A 9,023-nucleotide genomic window follows, 5' to 3' on the forward strand; every position below is an offset into this window, starting at 1 on the left:
AACTTGTTGTTGGCAGGGGCATAAGGCAATAGATCACTTACCATCCTAAAGTTCACTGATGTCTTGGACAAAGTGTAAATAAAGAGTTTAATTCCCATCACCCGTTTCTTTCGCCTAACAATGTTTCTTAGTTTCCTCACTTGACGCTTGTTCATGAATATCTCATTGCCCCATATGCACAAGGGATCGAAGCGTGGATCAGTACCGCTCATATACGTATCGACAAGCAACCAGTAAATGTTAGAAGGTAAATGAGATTGCACAAATGATGTAAAATACAACTACCTACATTCCTAAGTACAAGTATTTTTTTTTGAGATTTCAATATGAACTACATACGAATGTATATAGAATTATAGATATGTTTAGATTAGAATCTAGATTCACTCATTTTGCTCCTTATGTAGTCTATATTGGAATCTCTAAAAATACTTAAATTTAGGAATAGATGGTGTATAAGACATGGGAAGCAGCTAACCTCGACGGCAAACAACAACATCCCCCATTGTAGCCCTGTGTAAGTACATGAAAAGCCAATGTTAACTACAACAAGGTTAACATCCAGCAAAAATAGCAAATGGTAACAAAACGGCAGCATCTGTAGTGATATCTTCATTGCGAAAGAGTAGCATGATAACAAAGGGACGAATTAAAAAATGGATACAACTGTTAATTGCAACAAGCTTAACAACATCCTAATTCACGTTTTGTAAGTTAGTAGCCATTGAAATACAACTGTTTAAAAATGGATACAATTATTAATTGCAACAGGCTTAATGGCCATTGAAACCGGTATTGATAAAATGCAATTGGCAGAGTTAAACATCACAAGGAAGGTGCTGCGAGAGCAGATAATGACCTAGTTGTCTATAAAAGGTAGGGAAATAGCTAAAACGTGTTAGGCATGTTTACTACAAGATGCTTAAGACATCGACCGTACAAAACATAGCCATTAATTGCAGCTGGTATTGGTAAGATTGAACTGGTGAGTTAATACTTGGTAAGTCCTGAGAGGTAGTTGCTGGGGCACTTCATCTTGGCCAGAACCCGCCCAAAGTCATTGGCGGCGGAGGCAAGCTCTTTCTATGGGTCGAAGCGTGGATCAGTGCCCCCGACATGTGTACCTACAAGAAGCAAGTAAATGTTAGAAGCCAAACTGCAATTGCACAAATGATGTAAAATATGGTAAGACATGGGATGCAACTAACCTCGACGGCAAACAACAACATCGCCCGTTATGGCCCTACGTAACTACATGGATATACATGTTAAGTACAACAGGGTTAGCATCCACCAAAAATAGCAAATGGGTAGCATCTCTAGTATATCTTCATTGCGAAGAGTAGCATGGTAGCAAAGTCTGTTGCTGGTATTGGTGAAATTGAACTGAACAGTTAATACTTGAACATCACATAGTGTGCAGTACTGAAATAGACAAGGCACAAACATGCTTAATACATCAACCGTACAAAACATAGCCATTGCAAGTGGTATTGGTAAGATTTAGCTCGTCAGATCATACATGTTAAGTCCCGGTGGGTAGTCACTGGGCACTTCTTTTGGGCTAGAGCATGCACCATGTCGTCGGCGGCGAAGGCGAGGTGTTCCTCCGGGTCAACACGCACAGCGGCCATCGTGCCATGGACCGCCATCAGCTCCTCAACCTCCACGTGATATGTGGTTGGGCTTGCACAGCGATGCTCTGGAGGTAGGCACGGTGGGAATTTGGAGGCATGAGAATGTTTTGCCGGCGCCATTTAAGCAATCAGGCCAGGGCCGTGATAGATATCGGTGGGTTACCTGACTGGATTCGAGCAGAACGTAGATGTGGTTGAAGTCGTGGTTGCGGCGGCGGCGGTTTGAGCTGCCGGTAGGGGGAGGAGTGCGGGGGGGGGGAGTGGGGGTGGGGGAGATACAGAGGAAATTTGATGGGTGGGGATGTGGTTGGAGGAATAAATTCTAAAATCGTGCGCCTAATGAAAATTTCACTGCGAAACTTGAAACTTGGGCTGGGGGAACACACAACGGAGACGAAGCGCATAAAATACTCGTGTGCGAGAAAACAGAAAATTGGCAGTTCCCATCTCCAAAAAAATGTACACGTGTAGTTGATATTTTTGGGTCAATGGTAAGCCTGGTTTATTAGGAACCATCGCACAGGTAACAGATTTATGGATCATTAACGAAAAAAACGCACACGGGTACGACATAGAAACCGTGTGTTTTGTGATCTTCTAATGATTAACGCAAAAATGTGCACACGGTCACACATGCTAATCAATGCTCAAAGCCCTCAAAGGATGCTGATTGTACGTTAATACTACAAACTTAAAGTACTAGTGGTAATTTGCTCTAATACTACAAACTTAAACTACTTCTCACATGCTGCCATCGGGGCATGCTGGCCAGACACTGACGTTCTCCATCCCGTCCTTGTAGGTGGCAGCCAACCGTGCTTCGATCTCCGCCAAGCTCTCCTCATCACGGTGTACGGCCTCTTCTTTCTTGCGGCGGTGGGACTCTCTTTTCTTAACTGCTTTCTGGATTTTCCGATCCTCCGTGCGGATTTGGCCGCCTCTAGATCCATCGCCCATTCGGCCATGGCAGCCTCAAAGTCCGCCCACGTAACTGTGTGGCCGCCGACAGCGATGAACTTGGCGCGGCGAGATGCCATCGCTTCCTTACCCTGTGTGCGGTCATGGGCGGTGAGGAATGCGGCGCGGTGGGATGCCATCGCTTCCTTACCAGTTAGTATGCGCTGCGATGCCATGAATGATGCTTGGAGAGAGCTCTGGGATGGAGGGGCCGGGCAGCCGTACAGTGCGGTGGTTTTTAAGAGCTCAACGACAAACGAGAAAGGAAATTTGGCTTCCCTTACAATTTTTCTCGTTCATTATCGCACACGGTTCATCTCGGTCGCTTCCGAAAACAGTGTGCGCTGAGGCTATTGTGTGTTGCATTATGATTGACCGGAACCCCAGCCACGCGGATCGCGCATGTGCACCGTAGGATGCGTCGTGATCGAACGGCAATCCACGTCCCTCACATCACATCCATTCTGTTGTAGCTGGATTGGATTTATATGCGCCAAATGACTAGAAAATGCACATAATCCCTTAAATATGGTAAATGAGCCCGGAAAAATGCCAAATTTGAACATGGTGATTTGCAGGGTGTATGTTCTTCGTAGAAAAAAAAAACCTAGGGCAAAGAACAAATAAAATTTGGATTTGCCTTCAATTTTGGTGATTTCCCTCTCAAAAGCATGGAACTTCCCCGGCGATGGTTCGATTTATGAAAGGCGTGCATGACGACATAAGCCAAACCTTCTCAAATTTTCACAAGGGCATGGTGAGGTCATACCGTGGCACCATGCCAGGCGTCATGTTTTTCAATCATTTATTTCAATTTTTCTATAGTTGAAAACCCAATAAACAAACGTTTGCGGTTGACTATTGCCACACATTTCATCGAAATATCTGTCTATTTCTTGTAAAAGGCATGAGAATTTACTAAATGGGACGAGCATCATTTTCCAGACCATTCTTGTACACCCTTTCATGCACCGATTGTTTGAACTTGAATTATGTGCATTGATGCCTAGAAAATGCACATAATGCCCTAAATATGGTAAATGAACCCGGAAAAGTGTCAAATTTGAATGTGGTGATTTGTAGGGTGTATGTTCATCTTAGAAAAAAAGTCATGGACAAAGGACAAAGGAAATTTGGATCCCTCTTCAATCTTGGTGATTCCCCTCTCGTAACCATGAAACTTCCTTGGTGATGGTTCAATTTATGAAAGGCGTCCATGACGACATAAGGATAACATTCTCAAATTTTTACCAGGGCATGGTGAGGCCATACCATGGAACCACGCGAGGCTTCATGTTTTTTAAGCATTTATTTCATTTTTTGTATAGTTGTTACCTAGTAAACGACGCGTTTATGGTTGACTATTGCCACACATTTCCTTGAAATATCTGTCCATTCCTTGTAAAGTGCATGAGAATTTACTAAATCGCACGAGGATGGTTTTCCAGACCGTTCTTGTGCACCTTTTCATGCGTCGATTGTTCAAATTTCAATTACGTGCATTAATGACTAGAGAATGCAAATAATCCCCTAAATATGGTAAATGAACACGGAAAAGTGTCAAATTTGAACGTAGTGATTTGCAGGGTGTATGTTCATCATAGAAAAAACTCATGGACAAAGGACAAAGGAAATTTGGATCCCCCTTCAATCTTGGTGATTTCCCCCTCGAAACCATGGAACTTCCTCGGTGATGGTTCGATTTATGAAAGGCATGCATGTCGACATAAGGAAAACATTCTCAAATTATTACCAGGGCACGGTGAGGCCATACCATGGCACCACACCAGGCGTCATGTTTTTCAAGCATGTATTTCATTTTTGTATACATTAATTTTGGGTTCGTTTGGCCTTTTTATGCATTAATTGAATTTCTGGGCATTTAGTGTGCATAATTCAAATTGGAACTACAAGCACATGCTCCAGTGCACCAAAGTTGGTTGAAAAATCACATGTGTGTCCTTGGGTGAATTTCTTGGTCCCATGCAAGAAATGGGAATGAAATTCAAACATCCGATCGTCGTGGCTCGGCCAGAAAGATTGAGAAACTTGGTTTTTTAATTCATGTAAATCCAAAACACGCCTGAAAATCATGAAACTTGGCATGGTGTCATGACATGGCACCAACATGTTGCGGTAATTTTTTTGGCCGAATAGGGACAAGCTTTGGTATAAGCTGCTTGCAAACTGGAGCTTCTCTCAAGAAGGCTCGTGGTTCCAAGAGGAAACGTGTCACCTCCGTGTGCGAAATGACATATGTACACTGCCTTCTCCCGCCTTAATTTGTTTACACACGCAGATTAGACCAAATAGAAGTATCATGCTAAATTTTGGAATTATTCCGGATTAGTTTGGCCTTTTTTGTACATTAATTGAATTTGTGGGCATTTAAAGTGCATAATTCAAATTTGAACTACAAGCACATGCTCTAGTGCACCAAAGTTGGTTGAAAAATCACAGGTGTGTCCTTGGGTGAATTTCTAGGTCCCAAGCAAGAAATGAGAATGTCCAAACATATGGGCGTCGTGGCTTGGCTGAAAAGATTGAGAAACTTCATTTTTAATTCCTATAAATCTAAAACACGCCTGAGAATCGTGAAACTTGGCATGGTGTCATGACATGGCACCAACATGCTGTGGTAATTCTTTCTATCTAATTTGTGAAGGTGCACACATTAAAAATCAACAAAGTCATTTTGGAACAAGTGTTGTCACGTTACAAATCGGAAACACAACTATTATTGAAACCGTGGGTGTTCTACTTACCAATTACGTGCCGCCACACATCCATTTTTTTATTGGCTAGGAGGTGCCGTGCGGGGTAGCTATTTGAGTATGGGAGATGTGCGATCAGACCCCTGCGCGTGCTCATTGGGAGGAGATCCCTTTGACCTCTATCCGCCATGCACCTCCCTCCCAACGTCTCCATTATTGGCGCCCGAGCCCCTGTTTCATGGCGTGGCTATTGTCGTGGTCCTAAGACTGACAGTAGAAAGGGGGTAGGTATGGACAGGCAAAATCTCAGCTATGGTGAAGGTGTACACACGGATTTACGAGTTCAGGCCCTCCACAGTGGAAGTAACAGCCCTACGTCTCGGTGACCGGAGGCGGTCGATTGGATTATGTGTGTGGTATTACAGGGGGTGCGAACCCTTGTCACAAAGGAGGGGGGTGGCTTATATAGAGTGCGCCAGGACCCCTACCCACCTCCATTACAAGGGGCTTAATGTACATAAAGTAAGGGTCGTTACTGGTAACGTCTGCCTTAAGTACTACTAATGATCTTAAAGACTACAGAGTGAACGCCTGACTGTTACAGTGTTGAGCGACTCCCAGTCTTCAGTATGGTCGAGTGACTCTCCATATGGTCGAGTGACGGTAGGGAGGAGGGCCTCCGAGTGATGTGTCCGTCGAGTGGATTGCACTCGACGTGTATAACCGGAGCTCTCCTGTTGTCTCTTGGTCCTTTTATCTTCCAGGGTAGTGACCTTGGGTAGGGCGTATAGGTTAGCCTATGATCCTACCCCAAGTCTGTATCCTCATCAGTAGCCCCCGAATGGATTAAGGTGTGAGTGGAAAGTAGGTAGAAGTTGAACCCGCTCCGAGCTTCGTGTCTTCACAAGTGTTTTCTGCAAGTCTAAACGCCTGCGTCGGTACTTCAGTGTCGACTCAGTCGCCTTGATCCATTCAGTGAGTTCTCGATTGAATTGGTGACCTCATGCGTCGAGTGCTGTGTTAGAGCGGGATCTTGGGTGCGATTGTCTGCAGTGTATCCCGGATTTCGCGGGATACGAAATTTCGGGGAAGCGCGCGGGCCGGAGGGTGCCGAAATGGGCGGTCTGGATAAGTAGTGATGCCTCGATTACCGCGCCGCCTTTTTCGCCACGTACGTTGCACGCAACTGTTGCGGGATTTGATGGGATTGCCTGGTCCCATGCGTCGGTCACTCGGAAGTGACCCTTCATAAGGCGACGGGGCCGAGGCGCTTGCACTGTGCATGCCTGTTCCCTCTTCTTTCTCCTTCGCTTCTCCACTGCGCCCAGGACCTCCGCTCTCCAGCCATGGTGAAGGACAAGACGGCGGCGCTAGAGTGCTCTAAGAAGGCGAAGGGGGCGGCGAAAGGCAAGAAGCAGAACCACGTGTCGTCGTCGCGCGCGGGGCTGCCGCCGGGCTGGATCCAGGGCGATTGGATTCGGTCTTCGGTCCGGCAGGAGGATCTAGCCGAACTGAAGGAGTCCGGACTGATCGCCAAGGGAGCGGCGAGGCTGCCGAAGGGGGAGACGGAACCGCAACCTCGACCGGGTGAGTGTGTTCTGCTCGCCACTCACATCGACCGGGGTTTCTTGCTCCCCCGCATCCTTTCTTCCGAGGATTTTTGAACTTCTTTGGCGCTCAGCTCCACCACTTTTCTCCCAACACCATCACGTATTTAGTTGCGTTTGTATCGATGTGTGAGAACTTCTTAGGGTGTCGACTGCACTGGGGTCTTTTCAAACATATCTTCACCATTCGTTCCCAGTCGTTAAAAAGGCAAAGTCGAGTGACTTGAAAACCCACGTCATCCAGATGTGTGGGGGTTTAGGTATCCAAAAGAGGAATAGGAGTGCCTTTCCCACCATGACTCTCCCTGAATCTGTTAGAGGCTAGCCGTCGACCTGGTTCTACTGCCAGGATGTCGCAGCTCCAGGTCAGTCGACTAGTCTTCCCCACTTTTCCTTTGACCGTGTTCACACTCCTGCCCCACTGAAAGTAACTGCTGCTGAGACCATGGAGACGAGGATGTTGGTGGATAGAGTGGTCCAGCTCATCAATGATGGCGTTACGGTCCTGGACTTGCTGGAAGTGTTCCTCAGTCGATGCATCCAGCCTCTCCAGGCCCGCGATCACCCGATGTGGCTGTATTCTGGACCGGACGACACCGCTCGGGTCCATCCAGAAGAAGTGCTGCCTGAAACCGTAGCTTTGTGGCTGAGGAGCATCACAGGCAACCAGGACAACCCTAGGGGATCCAGGTAAGTCGTCCCCTTTAGCAACGGAAACCCGCCCGACAAGGTATACTTTTTGTTCCGACTGCTTCCCGCTCACGTTCCGACTGTACTTGATGTTGACTGACTCTTACTCGACCGATTTGTTCTGCAGGTATTCACTGAGACGCATTCGATGCCCAATGGTGAACAAGCTTTGGAGCAGGGCCAGTAGGGGGAGGACATTGCGGAGGAGAGCGGTGAGTGGGAGTCTCCGGGAGAAGAGGAGGAGGAAGAGAGCGAGGAGTCAGACGAGGAGGAAGAAGTCGACTCACCTCCGTGCTCCGAATGTCGATCCAAACAGCAACATGATCCGTCTGGCGAGCGCGGGAAAAACGTGGTCCCGAGTGCCAGTACTCAGAAGCGCACTCGGACGTCGACCCCGGAGCCGAAGGAGAAGGTGGCCAAGTAGCCCAAAGTTGCTCCTTCCAAGGCTCGGAAGACACTGCCACGGATTAAGATGGAGGTCCCTATTGCTTCGGGGTGAGTATCTCGCTTGCGTTTTCGTAGGTCGACTGAAGATTTTCTTGCTCTGGCCGACCAATTCATGTGCCTTTCCAGTCCCACCTCTGCTACCACTGACATGGACATTGACAAGGCGCCAGGAGACGAAGAGGCCACCTCATGAGTCGGTAAGACCGATCGACCAAGCTTCGTTAAGTTGAGTAGATCCTCAATCGGCGGAATTTCTGACATTTCTTTCTTTCTGTAGTTCCACAAGAAGTTGTTGTGCTTCCTGATGATGAACAAGAAGCGCCTCTACAGGAGAGGAAGAGGAGGAGCGGGAGCTCTAGCAGGATAAGGCTTGAAGTTCAGGTTCCTCAGTCGACATCGGTGCTCGAGGCGGTGGTCGATCGTTCCAGAGAGCTTGTTCGGACCAGCGTCACGTTTGCCAGCCCGCTGACGACCGATTGTCTGGCGGACTCGACTGCACCAACTTCTGCTGCTCCAATGCAACCCCATGCCTCTGACCAAGCGACTACTTCGGCTGCTCTGCAGCCATCACTTTTTGCTGTGTACCAGACTCCGGATGATTCACCGAGTGCCGCTAGGGAAGCTCTTCGCCAGGTGAACCTTGTCATGGAGTAGGTGAAAGTGATGCATGAGGCTAGTCAGGTCGCTTACAACGCCAGCACTGCTCTTCAGACCAATGTTCAGGTCAACAAAGTTTCGACTGAACTTTTGAGTGTTGCCTTTATATCTGATCACCCACTGGGGTGTTCCTTTGTCTAGAATTTAGGAAATCTTCAACTCCGCTTGCCTTGAGCTGAGTCCCAGTAAACTATTCGAACCAGTGGGGGCACGCCGAGTGCACCCACTGGCTGTAGTCCCCGAGACCATGGTCGACTGCTGGCAATCGACTGAGGTCTAATTTTTTTTGAACTCACGTTGAGTAGGCCTTGCTG

This window comes from Triticum aestivum, chromosome 1B (assembly GCF_018294505.1).
Source record: "Triticum aestivum cultivar Chinese Spring chromosome 1B, IWGSC CS RefSeq v2.1, whole genome shotgun sequence".
In the NCBI taxonomy this organism is placed as follows: domain Eukaryota; kingdom Viridiplantae; phylum Streptophyta; class Magnoliopsida; order Poales; family Poaceae; genus Triticum; species Triticum aestivum.